The 9,349-nt window shown below is 39.0% G+C and overlaps 2 non-coding genes across 2 annotated transcripts; both read right to left on the reverse strand.

Moving 5' to 3' along the window:
• Positions 1–7,474: 7,474 nt before the first annotated feature.
• LOC138064352 (small nucleolar RNA Z39) lies at positions 7,475–7,536 on the reverse strand. Its single transcript, XR_011137598.1, has one exon. It is a non-coding gene; the product is annotated as a small nucleolar RNA Z39 (small nucleolar RNA).
• A 971-nt stretch (positions 7,537–8,507) lies between these two features.
• On the reverse strand, positions 8,508–8,570 carry LOC138064353 (small nucleolar RNA Z39). Its single transcript, XR_011137599.1, has one exon. It is a non-coding gene; the product is annotated as a small nucleolar RNA Z39 (small nucleolar RNA).
• Positions 8,571–9,349: the final 779 nt, after the last annotated feature.

Consider the following 9,349-nt stretch of genomic DNA (forward strand, 5'->3'; position numbering starts at 1 on the left):
TTTAAACTCATTTAAATACAAGCCAGACTTACTGAGCATATCATCCTGGATAGTAACTAACATTTATCTTGCTATAATGAGAGCAAAGAGTTAGGGAGCTGGTCAGAGGGAGGCACTCGCAGCTTGCAGGAACAGGCCGTAGTACAACTGCCTCTGACAAAACCTACTGACGCGCTGCTGTGTTCCTCTGATGCCCATCACAGTTTCAACTTAAACAATGCGGAGAATTAATCTGCAGCCCCCCAAATATTCTATTTTGACACATCAAAATAATGACTACGTGTGTGTCTTATGGCTCTTTGACACACCCCACTGAGAGGAGAATATTTTTATAACACAGGACAGCTGACTCCATCCCAGCTCTGAATCATTTCACCCTTTTATAATTTTATTTTCTTGTCCATGAAACTGAAAACAAACTTTTTTTTTTTTTAATGGATGGAGGAAGCTATGTTAGTAATCTCTTTCTTTCATTTTTTTTCTTAAGAGTTCCCTTTCATGTTTTTGAACAGTAACCACTGATACCACTATACTAACACTGAGATTCTGGACATCAGCCAAGAAGATGAAGTACAATGTATACATGACCTTTGTCTTTAAAGACAAAAAATAATTTTCAGGTGTTAGCCTGTGGAATGAGGCCCAAGCTCTCAGCGAGCAGCTCATGGTCAAGGAGAACGGCGCCTAATTTGGTTGTCATGACAACGGCAGCTCCACTTACATGTTTGCTTCCTCCAGCCCAACTTGTTTATAAACCTCTAAATTGTTTCATGTTCCTATGTTAACCTGCAACAGAAATAGACATTTCTGGCCACCAAGCCCCCCCACCCCCAGAAGGAACATAGCAGCTACTAACTTACATTGGAAAGGATTTTTAATTTTCACTGTGCTATTTAATTAGTGACAAAAAGAAAGATTAGTGCTTAATTTTTGTAAATAACTCGTACTCTAATTATTGTATAAGGCAACATATCACTTCCAATGGCTGTCATTAGCGTAGAAAGCTAAAATTGGAAGCAAAGAAAATGTGGCCAGTCTTACTCAGGTTTCTCTTGCACTAATATTACGCATTTCTTTTATGTAAGGGTTTCTCACGTCGGTTCAGAAGTGCAACGCATCAAATCCAGTGCCCTGTCCCCAAGGTGGGTTAATACCAGATGCTTCAAGGCATAACTGAGCAAAACTTGAAGTTTCTATCCTTTAAAGAAAAAAAAAGTTCCCTGAAAATGGGATTTGAAGAGGACATATTGTAAAATTTATTGCTGAACGGAAATTCCAGAAGGATTTCATTTGGAAAATAAATATATTTGATGCTTTTCACTACATCAAAATATTTACCCCATTTAATATAATTAAGCACAAATCCTTCATTTTTTTAAGTCTTCACATTTATACTAAATTTCATTCCTGTAGGGTGGCATACTGCTTAGTAAAATAGCAGTTAAAAGTTGGTGCTCACAACTTTTTCCCTCCCTTAAAGAAAAAAAAAGGCACTTTAGCTGTCCAACCTGGTGCTGAAGTCACAGCTTGGAGAAGGGAGCAGTGAATTCTTCATATTGGGACTAGTAATATTTTTCATATGCATATGAGATAGGATGTCTTTTTTTTTCCCCCCTTATTTCTTGCTAATAGTTTACTTTTCCTTCATGTTGAAACCTTTTTATAGCTGAAAAAATTACTTTCTTTAGAAGCGGTTAACATCTTTCTTGCTTTTTTGATTATCTACCACTGTACACTGAGCAGATGTTTTCATTCATCTGTCCACATCTGCCTGAGTGATCATGACTAGCTCCAAATGCATCACTTGCAATTGAGAAATTTAAATTACCCCATTACTACCTTGCCATTATCTCTTCTAAATTTCATCTGCTATCATGTTGCTTAAAAATTAGCAACCTTTGTACACCTTTGAGATACGTGATATAGTACAAATATATTTGGAGCGCTGCTTTGCCATCCCATTTGTGCTGAAGTTTCACTATTTGTTATTTTAAAAAATTTTAATTTGTAATACACGCTCTCTTCCACTCCCCATCCAAATACTTAATTTGGTAGCTCCAGAGCACTCTATAAAGTCTTTTTCACTATTCAGCTGTGTTTATGGAAATGAGACAACATAATGTTCTAGAGTAAACCAAAAAAATCCCCCAACTGGAACCATTTCAAGTATCAAAACACAAGGACATCCTCTAAATTTCATCTTTTAAAATTTAAATGAAAAAATGCTTAAAGGCTACTTGTATCTAATATCATTAAAACGCTGAAGTGTGAACCTCTCTGGAAACAGTGAAACTATTTTGAGCCAAAACAGAATTTCTGTGTGCTCGTGTGTGTAATATATATCAGGCACCATAAGGGATTTTTTCCTTACAGCCAGCAAAGAAAATAGCTTATCATTTACACAGGTTTAACTTATTTCCCAGCTGCTCTTTAACCATCGTCTTCTTTCCATTGAACAATTCTAATGATAGAGAAGCACTACTTGCACAGTGCTTTTTGTCTATAACATCAAGCCCATGACTGTTTTAGTTTTCTACCTCTTGTTTTTTGAATTGATTTACTTTCTACCAAGTCTGGGATCCCAAAAGGCTATTTTGAAAATGAATATTTTATGGGTTATATTGTATAGCTGTGCAGTGGTACAGACTGTTTTATGTTTTTGCTAACTTATTTCTAGAACTCCCACTTTTTAACAAATTTGATCTGTTCCTACTTTATTATACACATGTAAGAACAAATTGATATTTATCAGCATTGCCATCTCTGAAAACACTCTGGGCTATTTCCATGTTACTCCATGTGGTGAAAAGTTGCTTCGAGAAGTCATTCTTCAGTTAGATTCCGGCTCCATTAAGGTCGATGAAAGCTTGGTATTTAATAGGGTCATAAATTCACACTAGACACCCCCTAACTTCTGGGGGAGGAAAGCAGGGTGGGGGTTGTTGGGCTGTAGAGATGGGCTAGTTCCATTTACTTGAAGACTGAGAGGCACCAAGCAGCCAAATCTTCCAAGTCAGGTGCTATTATTTCAAATTTTAACATTACTGAAAAGGCTTATTTTTCTTTATAGTATGTATGTTCCTTATCTGCTTCCTGAGCCCAGTACAGGATTTTCCACCAGAGATCACTTACTCCACTCCAGTATTTTGCTGCGATACATAAGACTTTCAACGCTGTGGGACTAGGAATGGGAGAAAACAGTGAAATATACTGTGAACAGTGATTAGTAGTAGATACATGTCATAAATCTACCCAGAGTTTCTCTGGCTTACCCATTCAGCAGTCAGTAAGAAAACAGAGGAGTAGGAGGTCTTAAATAGGAAGCAATAGAATGGGTAAAACAGAACAGATTTAGGCCAAAATAATTTTAGGAGTAGCAGGAAAAAAGTTTTTGCAGGCAGTGACACACACTCCTAAAAATCAAGCTACGATATTGGCAACGATCTTTTCATAACAGCAAAGAAAGAAATACAATCTGGAATTGTACCTTTGTGAAATTAAAGTCTGTCAAATATCTGATGTTAATGATAGGTGCTACTTATGTCTGGATGAAAACTGGTATTTCTACCAACTATTTTAGACTTTGTTTTGTTCAACAGTGATCGATAATCTGGGAGTAAAAAATGTCTTTGAGTAAAATGATCAGACTACCTCAGTTTGCATTAATAGAAAGACAAGTTAAAACAGATCTGGTAACTGGTTTCTACTAGAGCTGAAAGTTTTGAAAAACTAAGGCAACAAACTAGTGAAATCAAATAGAGAATCTACAGCCTGGATAACTGATGGCACTTGAAAGTTACTGAAAACTGCTCAAGCAAAGCCTACAGAGAAACAGTCCAAATCTAAAGGAATTAGTTACAGCTTTGAAAGCACATAAACTGAGTTTATAATCAATGGAGAATAAGGCTACCCATTTTGAAACTTAAAATATATAGATGATTCGTTAGAAGTGCAAGCTAGTAACTGGAGAACTGCATGGATCAAATACAGCAAGTGTTCTTAATTTTTTTCTGCTTTCTTAATATATTAAGTGAGCAGATGAGATTAAAAAGGCCACAGCAAAGTTCTGCTAAACTTTCCTTTTAAAGGAAAGAATAATTAATAGATACAGAAACAGGATACCATAACCATAGGTTTTATCAAATACTAATTCATAGCTGACCAACATGATATATTTAAGTCACCTAACTTGCTCCAAGCAGAGATAACATGAATTAATTGTTTGTACTACTCCTGCTAGCAAACACAAAGAGGAGGAGTACACAGTAGATGCAAGCTGGAAAACAACTCTCAGTGCAGTGGAGGTTTAGATCATACCCTAGAGTATGCCCTATTGTTGCAGTAATAGAAATTAAGTGAAACAGCATGAGATGCAAGGTTATGCGTACAGTGATTCTCACCAATAATTTTTATAAGCTGTTGGGGTGGTGTGGGGGGAGGAAATAGGGTCGTAATTTTCAAATTACTTATAAACTAGTAGCTCCTAGGACCTCTTTGTTCCTAAATGACTATAATCCATCACTGTAATGACATTATGAAAGAGATAATTACAGTTTTAGAATAAACAATGAGAGGAGGAAAGCTCTAAAAATTCACCTAAAATAACCAAGTTTAGCCAGCCATGTTCAAAAATTGATTTAAATAGAAGTAGAGAGAAGGGAATAATATTCAGAAAGAGCTGATTTTAACAGAAGATTAAAGGAACTGGTTTGCCCAGAACAGCATGATAAACCTTCACCGATGGTCACTGCTCTTAAATACATCAAGGACTTAGGAGTAACAAGGAGGAAAGCTATGAAAGAGAAAGCTTTATTTAAAATGTGATCAAGCACTAGTGAGCTGCTACAAGTTAAATACACAATGGAAGTTAAATCTCTATGCTGTACGAAAAACGTGATTCTGTAACAGGCTTTCACTATTTACTCTGCACAACAGAGACATCTGACTTGAGTCTCAGCTACTTCCTGTTGCACATGAGTGTCTAGAAGCTCCCACAAAGGTAGTTCAATTTGATTTTTGCATAAGCAGCACAATTTTTTTTATAGCATCTCAGTTCTTGGAAGAAGCTATAGTCCCATCCCTAGACCAAGAAATTACTGTCAGCTTTTCCAGATTTCCTAGATAACAGGGGAACAGAACGCTTTGACAGCCACACTGTAAACACACATTAGTTCACTCCAAGGCATGAAGGGACACACACTCTGTAAAAGTCTGTTCAAAGCAATTATTCTTTAGACAAAAAAGAAAAGTTACAGTAAGAAACAAATTATACCTCATTCTTACAATCTGAAACCTCTAGAGTTTGGGATCCTTCCTCTGAATCATGAGATTTTCTCCATACAATCATTTTCCTTTGGCCATTGCTGGTCCTTTGACCAAAATCACCATCCTTCATTAGGTTTTCTTCTGCTTCCAGTGACAGTTTTATCAACAGATATATTCTTCCTCTTTGCCTCTTCCCAATCTCTTCAGACACTACTCATCATTTTAAAGGCACCACTAGGAAGAGAGATGTGGCACCCAATTACTATTCCATTATGATATTTTTTGCCCCTTTTACACACTTCATTGATTGTATTTCACAATCAACTGATATTAGCCTAGATTTGAACTATACTAGCAGAACCTGAACTGTTGTGGAAGTGACCTTTCAGTTCACAAGCTGACAGATGTTGCAAACCATATTACACTGTTATAGAACAGCTTGTTTTAGGAAGAAAAGCAAGCCAAAGAACCTCACTCAAGGAAAGCAAATCAAAATTCTGGTAACAGCATTATTTGAAAGGATAAAATAACAAATACACTAGCATAACCCAGTATTGAAGTTACATATTTAGCCAGTGAAGTACTCCCAACAAAGAGCTGCTAAAAATAAGTAGATACACTACTGCAGCATAGATTAATATGAAAATGACTTCGTACCTATGCCATGAACAGGGGCACTCATTTAAATTTATGATTGTCATATCCAAGTTGGTAGAAGTATCCTGACAGTATTCTTAACAGTTCAGAGATTGCCTTTAATTATTCAGATTATATATTAGGCACGAATGTACACTAAGACTAGAACTGCAAACTTAAAGCTATCAATTCTTTAGATACAGCAACTAATTTCTTAGTAATAACTAAGAAATTTTGATAAGCTATAGAATCCCTATCACCAATAGGTTTTCTGGCATGGGCTGTAGTTATTGCCTTGTTATATACTTGTTTCCAGTTACTTTATACCCCAAGCCTAAAGCATTAGGAAATCAGCTAAGACTCTTCATAGGGCAACCCATATATTCACAGCAATAAGGCAGCAGACAGAAGGGATCTTTAGCAGAAGAACTTCAACAAAACTCATGAGAATCTCCTAAGCATGGAAACAAAACCAAATAAGTGTTTTCAACTAATCAACCTGAAATACTGAAGACGCAAATTCTGTGGCATGGATTACTGACAGCATACCCACTGTTAGGCTTATTGCCTAATCTATCCCAGGTCATTACTCTACAGTGACTCTAAAGACTTCTGAGATGTCCACACAGCATCGCAAAGCGACTTAAGTATCCAGTCCATCCTAAAACTCCATTAGCCCAATTTTAGCTTTACAGAGATGGAGAGAAGAAAAGGAAGGAGAATAAATAACAATTTCAGTTTAAGAACAGGAGATAAAGAACATCAGTGTTCACCCTAATGTCAGTGCATTGCAATTTGAAGGGCTTCAGGAGTTTCACAAAACAGACAGTCCAAGATATTCAGATTAAAGATTTATTTACAGACATATCCAGCATGGTATATAGTTTCAGTCATCTTCCCATTGAAAGTTGCTGTGTAGAAGGCTTCAGCTCTGCAAGAAAAAGAATTAACAAATTGAATCTAGAAGAGATATGGAGATGTGCTTTAATTACAATTTTGACCTGCTTTGCTTCATCCACTACAAATTTTTGTGGCAAAGGCCTGTACTTCTGAGTGTACACAGCCAAGCGCTCAACATCAGTACAGGTCTCCCAGTTTATTTCTTTCTGGGATGTGAAAGAAAAGCTAAGTGGCCAAAAGTATCAGACTGAAAGAATTATACAGATAATGTGTTCTGCTTATGAAATTCCAGTGAGCATTATATTCCCTTCCAAAAACTACTCAGGTCATTCCAGCTTCTCAGAAAGATTTGCTACTTCTCACATTATTGCATCTCTGGGTACCAATTATTTCCAAAGTAGGATCTGTTAAATTGAGTTAAATTAAAGAAGTCTTTCAACTGGAAGTGGCATGCTTCCAGAGCCCACACAGTGTTTGAAACTTACTTTTTCTGTAAAGGTCATCAGCCAGCATCAGTTAACATGGCACCAGTTGTGATAAAACCACCGTAACCACCTTATTTTAAGAAATGCATTTTATACAGTAAACAAACGAGTGCTGTATGTAGGTGTCATGATTGTTTTGACATGGTAGAACTGAAGTTCAGAAAGTCTTGTTTTCCATTTTTAACTGGCACATCAGAAAGCGTTTACAGCATCACAGTTTCTCACACTGTTTTGTTCACATCATGTGTGCCAGATATTTCTACAGATTATACTAGGTATAGCTGTGTTTCTTTAATGAAGGTGGATCTCTTTCGTTACTGCAATTATCCAAACCGGTACCATTCTACTACCCATTTGCCCAGATGGGGAATACCATGAAGCTGTCTTTGGGGAGTCAAAGTTCACAAATCAATGACAGCTCAGCAGCTATGTGAAACAAACTTAAGCCTGCTCTATGAGTTTCAGTAGCAACTTCAGACCACAAACTAAGCAGCTGGTCTGGGAAGACCTGTAAAATGTAGTGATGCTAATAGGTGAAGTTTGACTCCTTAAAGCTCATTTTTGACCAGATTCCAGTGCTAGAGTATCTAACAAAATCAGTTACCCAGTTAGTGAGATTACAGCCTGTCCTCTTCATTTCTTAAGGAGCTGGTGTCTGACTATAACAAAAGGGAAGACAAATCCACTTCCGAAAAATGCACACATTACTGCCAATAATCGCCATTTGTTTTCAATGGAAAATGGAATATTCTGGAAAAGAAAAGAAGTTTTAGTTTTGCAACCAATAAGATACTTTAATTGCTTCCTCATCCACTTAGTAACAGTGAGATACCCAGAGCACTAACAGGAAAATTCAGACTGACATACTAAACATTCATTCTCAAAACAATTTTCCTCCCTCCTAAGAGGAGAGGGACCCAGTACTTAGAAGGACAAGATCATTTAGGCTGGATGTTATCTCTGGAGGTTACGTTCATCACCTCCCCACAGAACTCAAAAGTAAGGCTAAGTGAGACCAGCTGGTCCAGGACCACATCCAGTTAAGTTTAAATGTCTCTGAGAACAGAGGCCCCACAGTCCCTCTAGGCAATCTGTTCCAGTATTTACTTACCCTCATTCCAAAAATGTTGTTTCTAGCATTTGATCAAATCTTCTCATGTTAATTGGGTATGAGAAATTAATTTTTAGATGTAGCATTTTAAGACAACATTAAGGATAAGGTACATCAGAAAGCGTTTACAGTATCATTGTTTCCCCTCATACTGCAATGCTCATCATCTGTACCAGTGCAGCAGAGAGCAGCACTGAAAGAAAGTAAAGTCATTTTGCATCACCATTTGCTTGGCTATGGCCATAATGGCAGTACCAGGAAAATCCAAAGCCCACACAATGCCAGCCAGAGAACTGGCAAAAGGGCAGCCATCACCCTGCTCCTCACAACAGCATCCAGCTCACCAGGATAGCAAAACCTGATGATAAACTAAACCCTTTCCAACAGCCTAGTGATGCACTCACCTTGAACAAGCACGAGAGGACAGGCCTGTACCTCACTCAGGCAAGCAAGGGTAGGCCCGTACCACACTTAAGCAGCACCCTTACGACCTCTGCAACAACGGTAACACTTCCCCCTCTCCCTTGCCCAGCAGCTGCTGCCGGGCTCACCCCCGAGCGAGGCCTGCAGCAGAGGTGCCTGCGGGCCCAGCAGCACGTGACTAGCACAGCGCCCCTCAGGGAGGCCTTTCCCGCGGCCTCGGCCTCGGCCCCGTCCCCGAAGAGCCGTTAGCCGCCGTTAACCGCTGCCCGCCCCCGCCGTTACCACCCCTCCCCCACCCGCAGGCCCCTTCCTTCCCGCGACCTTCCGGGCGGGCCGGGGCCTCCTCCCCTCCTTACCTTTCCGGGCCCGTCCTCATAGTGGCCCCTGCGGATAGCAGACGTAGCAAACCTGCGCACAGCTCTGGCCAGCATAATGGCACCAACAAGGCCGACGCACCAACCGTCTCCCCTCCGCGACCTTCCCGAGGAGGCGGCGGCGCCGGAGCCTTATGGGATGCGGCGGGGGCGGG

The sequence above is a fragment of the Struthio camelus genome, chromosome W (assembly GCF_040807025.1).
Source record: "Struthio camelus isolate bStrCam1 chromosome W, bStrCam1.hap1, whole genome shotgun sequence".
In the NCBI taxonomy this organism is placed as follows: domain Eukaryota; kingdom Metazoa; phylum Chordata; class Aves; order Struthioniformes; family Struthionidae; genus Struthio; species Struthio camelus.